Source organism: Cervus canadensis, chromosome 1, assembly GCF_019320065.1.
Source record: "Cervus canadensis isolate Bull #8, Minnesota chromosome 1, ASM1932006v1, whole genome shotgun sequence".
Lineage (NCBI taxonomy): Eukaryota > Metazoa > Chordata > Mammalia > Artiodactyla > Cervidae > Cervus > Cervus canadensis.
The window spans coordinates 45,992,158-46,004,317 of NC_057386.1; the positions used below are offsets into that span (position 1 = coordinate 45,992,158).

The following is a 12,160-nucleotide window of genomic DNA, read 5'->3' on the forward strand; positions in this document are numbered from 1 at the left end:
CATTCTTTCCCCGTTGGATGGTCTTTGTCAAGGTGTGTGACTGTATTTGTGAGTTCAAATCCCAGCTAATTCTCTAGCACAGTAATCACTAAACCACTCCTATCTAGTTTTTGCAGTCCCTTTTTCATGTCACTTACTATTAAACATGCATAGTGCTATGAACTGTTGTTATTTCAGAGCAAACTTGATTTCCCATCCTAGTGTTAATCTGCCCTGTTGATATGAAAACTAAACATCCCAATTTCCTGAAACATCTAATCCTGTTCCTTACATAGAGTTGATATTTTTCTTAGAATAAGCTAATGAATTGGAAACAAGGGAATGAATGAATGAGTAAATGAACCATGAGCAAATGAATGAATGGTTGGATATTGATGAAGAGTTGTGGTCCCCAACCTTCCTCCACAAATTGGCAAAAGCTGATGAAATCCTAAAATGTCAGACATACTGGCTCTGGAAGAATCTCTAGTACATCTCAGCATCAGCATCAGCTGGAGCCCTCATTAAAATATACGTGTATAGGCTCAACCCTGGAGAAGCTGAGTAATTAGGCCTGAACAGCTCCTACTATCCATAGCTCATTTTAAAGATGATTGTTATCATCAGCCACATTTGGGAGTCACTCATCTAGTCTAGCCTCCCTTTACTTGCTGAAACCACAATACCAGACAGTCTCCATTTACAGAGTGTAAAAGTGAGATCGGAAGAGATTCATAATGTGCATGGCAGAAGCAGGTCAACCCTGTGGCAGGAACCACAGTGAGAATTCTCTTGATGGTGGTGATGTGATTCGTGGTGGAGGTGTTATTCTTCCGCCCAAGTCTTTGATCAGCTTCCAATGTGCTTCCATCTTTAAACTCTGTCTGGAGGAGTATCAAAGAGCCACACTGAGGCCTTTCTCAGGGATCTGAATCCAATAAATTCTCATCTGAAATAATTTCTGAAATTTAGGGGCTCTACTCTGTATTCAAGGCTAATTTCACTGAGTTCTATAGCAAAACGGACATGTGCTTTAAAAGGAAATGTCCCTGAGTTCAAATCCAAATATTCCTGCAAATCCTGCAGATATGATTTGATGGAAGGTTCACATGAGGTTCTCTGTGAGATCATGTTTAAACAATGAAGATCTAGATCAAAGTGTATCCTGATATTATTAGGTCATGGTCGTCTACAACATAAATGTTCATGGTATTGAAGTGTCTCAGCCCAGTCTTTTCTGACCCTGAAGGTATCTGTGTGGAGGAGTGCGGAGAAGACGGGGACTGTGCGGCAGGAGAGAAGTACATCAGCAATGGCTGTGGCCACGTGTGCTCACCAGCTCCGCGAGCAAGTAAGGCTGAGTGCCCTGCCTGATGTCCTGGTCCCAACAGGAATATATGCTTTGTTCTGCCCAATTTTTCAACCGTTGTTCAATAGTAATTAACTCCTGAGTATGGTTTTCAACACGTTCATCATAAAATATTTATAAAAAGGAGATCTTTTGGACTCTTCCATCACGATCTCATTGCATTCCTTAATTGTCAACTTTTTCAGCCTGGGCACTTCTTTTTAAGAACAACTCTCCTTTTTATCCCCTCCCCGCCCCAGATATATATTTATGGTTGCAAAACAAGACTCTACAGCTAAAACTATATAACCGTATAAATGACACCCACAATATCATCACCCAGAGAAACACCATTCTTAATCTTTACACACTCACTCTGTCTGTCTGTGTGTGGACATGTTAGTGATTGCACATTTTTTACTCACTAAGGTATTTTGAATGTCCCTAAGCAGATTTCAATGTCACTTTCTATTTGGGGAAATTCTTCACACAAAGCAGACACATTGTGGAATGATAGACCATGTACCCATCACCCAGCTTCAACCATTATCAACATGTGGTCATCCTTCTTTCAGATCTAATCCCACCCACCTCCCCTCATCCCCTGATATTTTCAAGCCAATTCCAGACAGCATTTTATTACATATTATTTCTATAAACATCTCTGAAAGAGATACATGAGGTCTATCTTACCTTTTTGGTTGCTATTTTATTTACTGTTGTGAACATATTTATCAGATATATAGCCATTGATTATAGAGCCTATTTTATTTGTGTCGTCTGTCTCTCCTTTTGCCTGCCTCTTACTGCATGCTTTGCATTTCAAAAGCTTTGTGGTTTTTGTTCTGATAGTTACCTTATATCAAGATGTCAGAGTACTACCCTTTGCTATTGTTCACTTGCTGAGTGGTATCCAACTCTTTGCAACCCCATAAACTGCAGCACGCCAGGCTTCCCTGTTCTTCACTATCTCCCAGAGTTTACTCAAACTCATGTCCACTGAGTCGGTGAGGCCATCCAACCATCTCATTGTCTGTCACCCCCTTCTCCTCTTGCCCTCAATCTTTCCCAGACTCAGGGTCTTTTCCAATGAGTTGACTCTTCACACCGGGTACCCAAAGTGTTGGAACTTCAGCTTCAGCATCAGTCCTTCCGATGAATGTTCAGGGTTGATTTCCTTTAGTATTGACTGGTTTGATCTCCTTGCAGTCCAGGGGACTCTCAAGAGTCTTCTCTTTGGTGCCCCCCCTTTTGTAATTATCATCTATAGGTTTGCTACTGTGAGTAACAGACATAATAAAATTAGCTAATTTCCTCCCTTCCTTCCTCTCCACTCCTCTGATCCCAGCAGCTGATTTTAAGCAATATTCTTTCATTTCCCCTGAATCATGTTAAGTTACTTACCAAGCTTACTCTGCTTTTTGTATGTTCTTTCCTTTGTCCTCCCTCATTTTTAATAGGTAGATTGTCAAAGCATATAGCAATTTCATAGACTCTTTCCATAGACCACTACTGAATCTTAATTTTTCATGTGAAATACATACTTACTACAGAGAAGTCAGGAACTACAGAACAAATTGTGCTTCCCGGGTGGTGCTAGTAGTAAAGAACCCACCCGCCAATGCAGGAGACATAAGAAACATAGGTTCACTTGCATGTGAGTCACTTGCCTAGAACTGGTACAATAACAAGGGCTCAGTAAATGGTAGAAAAAGACCCTGGCAGTATGGGAGCCAGATACGCACCACTTCAGAAGATGCCCTTCATTGAAAGGGAGCATCACACTTATGTGATTGTTAAAAACCAGGATATCCAGAGTCCAAAAATCTCCAGTGAAATCCCAGCCTTGCCATGGGCCCTCCCCTGTTTTCACCCTGGTCTCCATTCGGAGGACAATTAACAAGCCTTCATCAAACCTAGAGACCTGAACACTTTAAGTGTTTGGATTCAAATGTTCAAAATCGCCCCATGAGGACAATGTAATTATGAAAAAAGTGTGAGGCAGTCCACATGGTGGTTGATTATCCAGTTAACTCAGTGATGCTATTAAACTGTTTAGTAATTTATTGAGCATGGTAGTTTTGACGTGTGTTTGAAAACTTGACGTGTCTACTATTTGACAATACTTGGTGTCTGGAAGGATTTGCCAACCTCCTGCATTAACTGATTCCTTGACAGATACATAGTCACTGTGGGGAAAAACATCAAATTCTGAGTTCCTGCTATTTTCCAGGCATGTTCTGAGACTGTTGCTTTTAAATCTCAGAAGTAAAGTAGTAACAGATATTGTTATACAGATGAGGAAACCAAGGCTTACAATAGTGAAAAGACTTACCTGTAGCCACATAGACAATCAGAGAGAACCTGGGTCTGTCTGTGAACCGTGTTGAAATTAGCATAAGCTCTCTCTTGTGGCCTCCAGTTGCACAAATTAGCATATATCATATTCCCTTCTATAAAGTGTCCTATCATGCATGGCATATGTGCTGTGCTATGCTTAGTCACTCAGTCGTGTCTGATTCTTCGAAACTGTAGCCCGCCAGGCTCCTCTGTCCACGGGCATTCTCCAGGCAACCATGCTGGAGTGGGTTGTCCTGCCCTCCTCCAGGAGATCTTCCCAATTCAGGGATCGAACCCTCATTGCAGGCAGATTCTTTACCATTTGAACCACCAGGGAAGCCCTGCATGAACATATGTCTTTTACAATTTAACATGAGTTGTGGACATTTTCCCATGTCCAGACAGGCAGATTTCATAATTTTAGGATTATATGATGACTAGTGAATACATTTACTTTAATTGATTTAACCAGTTCCCATCTGATGGTCGTTTTATTCGCTTGACAATTTTTTGCTGTTGCCCAGGATGGTATAATGAACGTGATTTAATAGTTTTGTCCATCAGTTGAAATGTTTCCTGTAGAATATATTTCTTAGGAGTGAAACAAAAAGGTCAGTTTATGTTTGTTTCCATAAATATTTTCCCCCTTTCTCCTCCTCTTTCTCCCTCCCTCTCTCTCTGCCTCCCCACCCTCTCCTTCCTTTCTGACACCCCCTTCCTTACCCTCTCTTCCTCATTGACCAGAAGGACTTTCCTATTTTCTATGGGATGAGAACTCACATCATCTCCAGCGTCTTCTCTCTGCTCAGATTTTTAAAGCTTGTAAAAGTAAAGAAGTGCTTCTGAAATTTAGAAAATCTTTTCTCTCTCAGCAAAGCCTGTTGTCTAATTCAACAAAGCCTAACTCAAAACTCACTGCCAAGCCCTGGCCTCTTTATTTCAGGTTGGTGTGCCTTCCCCACAAAGTGGGGGTTGCCATTGACTGGATGAGGTGGTGGCTGTGGGTGGGGATTGGAAAGGCAGAAACTAGGAAGAATCAGGAACAAGAAGATACATGGGATCAGCACCTCTGAATAATATCATCTCTGTTATGTCGTGTATATGGTGAAAGCAGTGTTCAAGCTGTAAAGTGCTATATAGATTGTGAACTGTTTTGCAATAGTAGACATTTTGTAAGTTACATAATTTGTTAAAGTGATAACATGCAGATGTTGCCTCTTAAGAAGGGTTCCATTTATTCTCTGCTGCAGCCCCTTCCTAGTACCTGCTTATGAGACGTAAGGTATTTTTTTTGTTTTTTTTCCCCAGAATTATTTTTATTAGATGGAGGCTAATTACTTTACAATATTGTAGTGGTTTTTGCCATACATTGACATGAATCAGCCATGGATTTACATGTGTTCCCCATCCTGAACCCCCCTCCTACCTCCCTCCCCAACCCATCCCTCTGGGTCATCCAAGAGCACCAGCCCCTAGCTGGTGCTCATGCATCTCATGCATCCAACCTGGACTGGTGATCTGTTTCACACTTGATAATATACCTCTTTCGATGCTGTTCCCTCACATCATCCCACCCTCGCCTTCTCCCACAGAGTCTCCCAAAGTCTGTTCTATACATCTGTGTCTCTTTTTCTTTCTTTATAGGGTTATTGTTACCATCTTTCTAAATTCCATATATATGCGTTAGTATACTGTATTGGTCTTTATCTTTCTGGCTTACTTCACTCTGTATAATGGGCTCCAGTTTCATCCACCTCATTAGAACTGATTCAAATGAATTCTTTTTAATGGCTGAGTAATATTACATTGTGTATATGTACCACAACTTTCTTTTCCATTCATCTGCTGATGGGCATCTAGATTGCTTCCATGTCCTGGCTATTATAAACAGTGCTGCGATGAACATTGGGCTACACGTGTCTCTTTCAGTTCTGGTTTCCTCGGTGTGTATGCCCAGGAGTGGGATTGCTGGGTCATATGGCAGTTCTATTTCCAGTTTTTTAAGAAATCTCCACACTGTTCTCCATAGCGGCTGTACTAGTTTGCATTCCCACCAACAGTGTAAGAGGGTTCCCTTTTCTCCACTCCCTCTCCAGCATTTATTGCTTGTAGACTTTTGGATAGCAGCCATTCTGACTGGCGTGTAATGGTACATCATTGAGGGTTTGATTTGCATTTCTCTGATGATGAGTGATGTTGAGCATCTTTTCATGTGTTTGTTAGCCATCTGTATGTCTTCTTTGGAGAAATGTCTGTTTAGATCTTTGGCCCATTTTTTGATTGGGTCATTTATTTTTCTGGAATTGAGCTTCAGGAGTTGCTTGCATATTTTTGAGATTAATCCTTTGTCTGTTGCTTCATTTGCTATTATTTTCTCCCATTCTGAATGCTGTCTTTTCATCTTGCTTATAGTTTCCCTTGTTGTGCAGAAGCTTTTAAGTTTCATTAGGTCCCATTTGTTTAGTTTTGCTTTTATTTCCAATATTCTGGGAGGTGGGTCATAGAGGATCTTGCTGTGATTTATGTTGGAGAGTGTTTTGCCTATGTTCTCCTCTAGGAGTTTTATAGTTTCTGGTCTTACATTTAGATCTTTAATCCATTTTGAGTCTATTTTTGTGTATGGTGTTAGAAAGTGTTCTGGTTTCATTCTTTTACAAGTGGTTGACCAGTTTTCCCAGCACCACTTGTTGAAGAGGTTGTCTTTTTTCCATTGTATATTCTTGCCTCCTTTGTCAAAGATAAGGTGTCCATAAGTGTGTGGATTTACCTCTGGGCTGTCTATTTTGTTCCTTGATCTATATTTTTGTCTTTGTGCCAGTACCATACTGTCTTGATGACTGTGGCTTTGTAGTAGAGTCTGAAGTCAGGCAGGTTGATTCCTCCAGTTCCATTCTTCTTTCTCAAGATTGCTTTGACTATTCGAGGTTTTTTGCATTTCCATACAAATTGTGAAATTATTTGTTCTAGTTCTGTGAAGAATACCGTTGGTGGCTTGATGGGGATTGCATTGAATCTATAGATTGCTTTGAGTAGTATACTCATTTTCACAATATTGATTCTTCCAATCCATGAACATGGTATATTTCTCCATCTATTTGTGTCCTCTTTGATTTATTTCATCAGTGTTTCACAGCTGAATTCTACCAAAAATTTAGAGAAGAGCAAACACCCATCTTACTCAAACTCTTCCAGAAAATTGCAGAAGAAGGTAAACTTCCAAACTCATTCTATGAGGCCACCATCACCCTAATTCCAAAACCAGACAAAGATGCCACAAAAAAGGAAAACTACAGGCTAATATCACTGATGAACATAGATGCAAAAATCCTTAACAAAATTCTAGCAAACAGAATCCAACAACATATTAAAACAATCATACATCATGACCAAGTGGGCTTTATCCCAGGAATGCAAGGATTATTTAATATCCACAAATCAATCAACGTAATACATCACATTAACAAATTGAAAGATAAAAACCATATGATTATCCCAATAGATCCAGAAAAAGCCTTTGACAAATTCAACATCCATTTATGATAAAAAAAAAAAAAAAAAACTCTCCAGAAAGCAGGAATAGAAACAACATACCTCAACATAATAAAAGCTATATATGACAAACCCACAGCAAACATTACCTAATTGGTGAAAAATTGAAAGCATTTCCCCTGAAATCAGGAACAAGACAAGGGTGCCCACTCTCACCACCACTATTCAACATACTTTTGGAAGTTTTGGCTACACAATCAGAGCAGAAAAGGAAATAAAAGGAATCCAGATAGGAAAAGAAGAAGTGAAACTCTCGCTGTTTGCAGATGACATGATCCTCTACATAGAAAACCCTAAAGACTCTACCAGAAAATTACTAGAGCTAATCAATGAATATAGTAAAGTTGCAGGATATAAAATTAACACACAGAAATCCCTTGCATTCCTATACACTAACGATGAGAAAACAGAAAGAGAAATTAAGGAAACAATGCCATTCACCATTGCAACAAAAAGAATAAAATACTAGAGTATATCTACCTAAAGAAACAAAAGACCCATACATAGAAAACTATAAAACACTGATGAAAGAAATCAATGAGATGTAAGTTTTTGATGCATCTCCTCTCGCAGGCGTCTGTGAGTCCCAGTGCTTCAGAGATCAGGACTGTGGAGCTGGAAGACGGTGCGTCAGCCAAGGCTGTAACCGGGTCTGCTCCCCCGCACCACAAGCATCAATAGGTAAGACAAGAGCCCTGTCTGGTTCTCTAACCAGGTGTGCCAGGCTCACCTTGCCTGGCCTTTTCAAAACTGTGCTGCTTATCAGAAATGAGACAGAAATCCATCAACGTTCTTGGGCCCCCTTCCTCCACTCTTGCCCTTATGGGGGAAAACAGGTCAGAGGGCCAGGTGCCCAGCATCTCATCAACAAAGATCCCTTAAAAAGACCCTTAATAATTTCCTTTTATTTTTCACAAGTGATACTCATTATATAAAAATCAGGAACTAATGATGAGCCTATATATGTGTGTGTGCATATATATATATATATACACACTATGATTATGATATAATTGTTTTACATATATATATATATATATATATATATACACACATATAGTATGCTTTTATAAGGACTCCCCTGGTGTCTCAGTGGTAAAGAGTATGCCTCCCAATGCAGAATACACAGGTTTGATCCCTGGTCTGGGAGAAACCCCTGGAGAAGGAAATGGCAACCCACCCCACTATTCTTACCTGGGAAATGCCAGGACAGAGGAGCCTGGCGGCTACAGTCCATGAAGTCAAAAAGAGTTGGACATGACTTAGTGACTGAACAATTGATAGCTTATGGTGAACAGTGTTGGATTTCTGGCCTCCACAGGAGAGAATTTCGATCCACGGCCAGAAACCAGGCTTGATCACTCAGCTTTTCTGTAGCAGAGTTTTATTGCACTTAAAAAGTGATACGGAAAGCTCCTGACATAGACATCAGAATCGGGAAGAGTGTCCGGCTTACTAGTTTGGGTGGGGTGTTATATACATTTTTGCATTGGTTACTAACAATAGAAAGGTCTTACCAGACTCACTCCCACAACAGGCATCTTAAGAGAACAGGATCCATCAGAAGGTTTTCGTTAAGGAGAAACATGTCCTCAAGCAAGATCCATTGTTTTATATAATCATCAGTACAGAGCTTAAGAAAAAACATACCCTTGGGCGAGATGTGCTGTTGTGCTGGGTAACCATTCAGTTCTGTTGCTCAGTCATGTCCACCTCTTTGGATCCCATGGACTGCAGCACTCCAGGCCTCCCTGTCCATCACCAACTCCTGGAGTTTACCCAAACTCATGTGCATTGAGTCAGTGATGCCATCCAACCATCTCATTCTCTGTCGTCCCCATCTCCTCCTACTCTCAATCTTTCCCAGCATCAGGGTCTTTACCAATGAGTCAGTTCTTCACATCAGGTGGTCAAAGTATTGGAGTTTCAGCTTCAGCATCCATCCTTCCAGTGAACACCCAGGACTGACCTCCTTTAGGATGGACTGGTTGGATCTACTTGCAGTCCAAGGGACACTCAAGAGTCTTCTCCAGCACCAGAGTTCAAAAGCATCAATTCTTCGGCACCCAGCTTTCTTCACAGTCCAACTCTCACATCCATACATGACCACTGGAAAAACCATGGCCTTGACTATATGGACCTTTGTTGGCAAAGTGATGTCTCTGCTTTTTAACATGCTATCTTTAGGGATTAGAATCCAGTAAATCTTCTACTTGCATCAGAAATAATTTCTGGACATTTGGGGGCTCAACTCTATATTCAAGGTTAATTTCACTGAATTTTAAGGAAAAAGGGACATGTGCTTTAGAGGCAAAGAACCCGGAATTCAAATTCCAACTCTGTCATGGACCAGACAATCTCTCAATGTCCTCATTTATAAAATACCAAAAATAAAACCTACTGGTTAAAGCTCATTGGGGTTACCATTAACCTGCTTTCCTTGCATCTTTCTTTCCTACAAAGACGTCAGTCCTAAGGACTTACTCCAAATACCTCAGCTATTATTTGCTGGAAGGGTCAGATGAGGTTCTATGTGAGACCTCATTTAAGCAGCGGAGTCCTAGATCAAAGTGTATGCTGCTATTGTTATGTCGTGGTCATTTATAAGCATTTATTTAGCTTGAGTGTCTCAACCCAGTCTTTTCTGACCGTGAAGGTATCTGTGTGGAGGAGTGCAGAGAAGACGGGGACTGTGCGGCAGGAGAGAAGTACATCAGCAATGGCTGTGGCCACATGTGCTCACCAGCCCCGCGAGCAAGTAAGGCTGAGTGCCCTGCCTGATGTCCTGGTCCCAACAGGAATATATGCTTTGTTCTGCCCAATTTTTCAACCATTGTTCAATAGTAATTAACTCCTGAGTATGGTATTGAATGCGTTCATCATAAAATATTTTTAAAAAGGAGATCTTTTGGACTCTTCCATCACGATCTCATTGCATTCCTTAATTGTCAACTTTTTCAGCCTGGGCACTTCTTTTTAAGAACAACTCTCCTTTTTATCCCCTCCCCGCCCCAGATATATATTTATGGTTGCAAAACAAGACTCTACAGCTAAAACTATATAACCGTATAAATGACACCCACAATATCATCACCCAGAGAAACACCATTCTTAATCTTTACACACTCACTCTGTCTGTCTGTGTGTGGACATGTTAGTGATTGCACATTTTTTACTCACTAAGGTATTTTGAATGTCCCTAAGCAGATTTCAATGTCACTTTCTATTTGGGGAAATTCTTCACACAAAGCAGACACATTGTGGAATGATAGACCATGTACCCATCACCCAGCTTCAACCATTATCAACATGTGGTCATCCTTCTTTCAGATCTAATCCCACCCACCTCCCCTCATCCCCTGATATTTTCAAGCCAATTCCAGACAGCATTTTATTACATATTATTTCTATAAACATCTCTGAAAGAGATACATGAGGTCTATCTTACCTTTTTGGTTGCTATTTTATTTACTGTTGTGAACATATTTATCAGATATATAGCCATTGATTATAGAGCCTATTTTATTTGTGTCGTCTGTCTCTCCTTTTGCCTGCCTCTTACTGCATGCTTTGCATTTCAAAAGCTTTGTGGTTTTTGTTCTGATAGTTACCTTATATCAAGACGTCAGAGTACTACCCTTTGCTATTGTTCACTTGCTGAGTGGTATCCAACTCTTTGCAACCCCATAAACTGCAGCACGCCAGGCTTCCCTGTTCTTCACTATCTCCCAGAGTTTACTCAAACTCATGTCCATTGAGTCGGTGAGGCCATCCAACCATCTCATTGTCTGTCACCCCCTTCTCCTCTTGCCCTCAATCTTTCCCAGACTCAGGGTCTTTTCCAATGAGTCAGTTCTTCACATCAGGTGGCCAAAGTATTGGAGTTTCAGCTTCAGCATCAGTCCTTCCAGTGAACACCCTGGACTGACCTCCTTTAGGATGTACTGGCTGGGATTACATATTATTTCTTTATACACCTCTGAAAGAGATACATGAGGTTTATCTTACCTTTTTTGGTTGCTATTTTATTTACTGTTGTGAATATATTTATCAGATGTATAGCCATTGATTATAGAGCCTATTTTATTTGTGTCATCTGTCTCTCCTTTTGCCTGCCTCTTACTGCATGCTTTGCATTTAGAAAGCTTTATGGTTTTTGTTCTGATAGTTACCTTATACCAATGCTTAGAGTACTACCCTTTGCTATTGCTCAGTTGCTGAGTTGTGTCCAACTCTTTGCAACCCCATAAACTGCAGCACGCCAGGCTTCCCTGTTCTTCACTATCTCCCAGAGTTTACTCAAACTCATGTCCATTATGTTGGTGATGCCATCCGACCATCTCATCCTCTGTCACCCCCTTCTCCTCTTGCCCTCAATCATTCCCAGACTCAGGGTCTTTTCCAATGAGTTGACTCTTCACACCGGGTACCCAAAGTGTTGGAACTTTAGCTTCAGCATCAGTCCTTCCGATGAATGTTCAGGGTTGATTTCCTTTAGTATTGACTGGTTTGATCTCCTTGCAGTCCAGGGGACTCTCAGAAGTTTTCTCTTTGGTCCCCCTCTTTTTTAGCTTATCATCTATAGGTTTGCTACTGTGAGTAACAGACATAATAAAATTAGCTAATTTCCTCCCTTCTTTCCTCTCCACTCCTCTGACCCCAGCAGCTGATTTTAAGCAATATTCTTTCATTTCCCCTGAGTCATGTTAAGTTACTTACCAAGCTTACTCTGCTTTTCGTATGTTCTTTCCTTTGTCCTCCCTCATTTTTAATAGGTAGATTGTCAAAGCATATAGCAATTTCATAGACCACTACTGAATCTTAATTTTTCACGTGAAATACATACTTACTATAGAAAAGTCAGGAACTACAGAACAAATCGTGGTTCCCAGGTGGTTCTAGTAGTAAAGAACCCACCCGCCAATGCAGGAGACATAAGAGACA

General features: G+C 40.6%; 1 pseudogene; it reads left to right on the forward strand.

Moving 5' to 3' along the window:
* Positions 1-12,160, forward strand: part of LOC122434720 — a 36,716-nt pseudogene that overhangs the window by 3,941 nt on the left and 20,615 nt on the right.